The sequence below is a fragment of the Limulus polyphemus genome, unplaced genomic scaffold (assembly GCF_000517525.1).
Source record: "Limulus polyphemus unplaced genomic scaffold, Limulus_polyphemus-2.1.2 Scaffold1023, whole genome shotgun sequence".
Lineage (NCBI taxonomy): Eukaryota > Metazoa > Arthropoda > Merostomata > Xiphosura > Limulidae > Limulus > Limulus polyphemus.
This window is the reverse complement of record NW_013666633.1, coordinates 219761-221824: the sequence shown is the minus strand read 5'-3', so window position 1 is coordinate 221824 and position 2064 is coordinate 219761.

Sequence of the window (2064 nt, the reverse complement as noted above, 5' to 3'; positions counted from 1 at the left end):
GAATTTATTCGATAAAGTGTTCTTGCTTTTTAAAGGATGATGTATGCTCCACCAAGAACAATCTTAAGAAACTTTAGAATTCGTCATGTATTACAAAGTATGATTGGACAAGTTAAATGTCACTGTCATGATAGAATTTATGGTAATTGGTGGAACCGAAAACGTGTAGAAACGCTTATCTTGGATAGTCTCGATGGATTTGCCTCCGGTATTGAACTGAATAATAACTAATTTCCATTTTAAATTAAAATCTGTCTTCTGTTGCTCGCTAGGACCATTTTAATATTTGTATTACCACTCACTGAACTAAGGAGATAGGAACTTGAATGTTATGTTAGTTAAATAATTTATTCGTTGTAAATGAAAGCACAGCTGTCAAGACTCTGTTTTTAGGGCCGAAATCATGTAAAACTAGAAACTAAAAAACAAAGAAACATGGAAAATGTTCACCGAAATATTTAAATATCTTCTCACGCCATGAGTTTGAAAAACTATTACCAACTACGTAACTCATTCTTATCTTTTGATTTAATGTGATAGTTTGTTTGTTTTTGAATTTCGCGCAAAGCTACACGAGGGCTATCTGCGCTAGCCGTCCCTAATTTCGCAGTGTAAGACTAGAGGGAAGGCAGCTAGTCATCACCACCCACCGCCAACTCTTGGGCTACTCTTTTACCAACGAATAGTGGGATTGACCGTCACGTCATAACGCCCCCACGGCTGAAAGGGCGAGCATGTTTGGTGGGACAGGGATTCGAACTCGCGAGTCGAGCGCCTTATCCACCTGGCCATGCCGGGCCTGATTTAATTTGAATAACATTAAAATAGTAAAAGAATATCCATAGTAGTACTCAGCTATAACATGAGTTTTTTTTATCGTGAATATATATAAGTCCTGGAATTTTATACTTTCATGAGATATTGTCTCAGATAATCACTATTAAAAGAAATAAAAAATTAAAAATATACTAAAGGTTTACGTCAGTGTCAAATAAACTTAGGAACATAACGTTTACATGGCGCTATTAGAGTGCCTTGTACTTTACGGACTATGTTGAAATTAAGCATCGTATCCCAAAGGATGCACAAACACACACACATCATAAACACAGAAAACTCAGTCCACAAAAATGAGTAAAATTTTATATTTTCATACTTAAAATATAACACGTCATTAATTATACACAACAGTATTTCGCTGCATGATAATAAAGCAGTGTTGATGACAATGTAGAAGTTAACACTACCGCGGTGCCACTGTGTGTAATTTATATTTTTAATGTTATAATTTAGCTATTTGTTAGAGGGAGCTGCTAACAATGATGATGTAATAATCGAGAAGCTTCATTTAATATCTAGAGATAAGAGAAACATAATTTAAGAATAGGAATAATCATTTAGTGAAATTAATTAGTGTTCAATTATTGTTTTAGTGTTGTGTTAGATAATGAGTATTATTTCGTCTATTCAGTAACTCGATCGATTTGCATTTAAATTAAATTTGTATTTAAATTAAAGAGTTTCCGTGCTAACAGATCGAGTGACCGAATAATGCGATAACTAGCACTAGCTGTAAGAAGTACTCGTTAACTTCAGTAACCATTTTTTCGTCTCTAGATATTACAAGAAGTTTCCCGATTATCACACGAACATCGCTAGCAGCTCCCTCTAGCAAATAACTAAATTATAACACTGAAAATACCTGCTTATAGCAGTATCGGTAAGAATACGTATATATATATATGAAACATAAGTTGTTAAGTTTTTATGCTCAATGTACCAAATATCAATTCAGCAAGTAAAGGTATTGTTAAAAAGGATGAGAGAGTTCATCATTTTCTCGACATGCGCATGTAAAGGTAAAGTAACACAATTTGTACCTTAGAAATGATTAAAATGTTACTTAGATGAATAGAGTTGTTTAAACATTTGTTTAACAACAAGTAAAAGCTTGGAATGGTCTTCATTGGTGGTAGTGTCCAGGGTCACTTATGAGGAGTGGAATTCTCCGAAACTAGTCTGACTCACAGATACACCCCCAATGAAAGAATAGACCATTCCAAG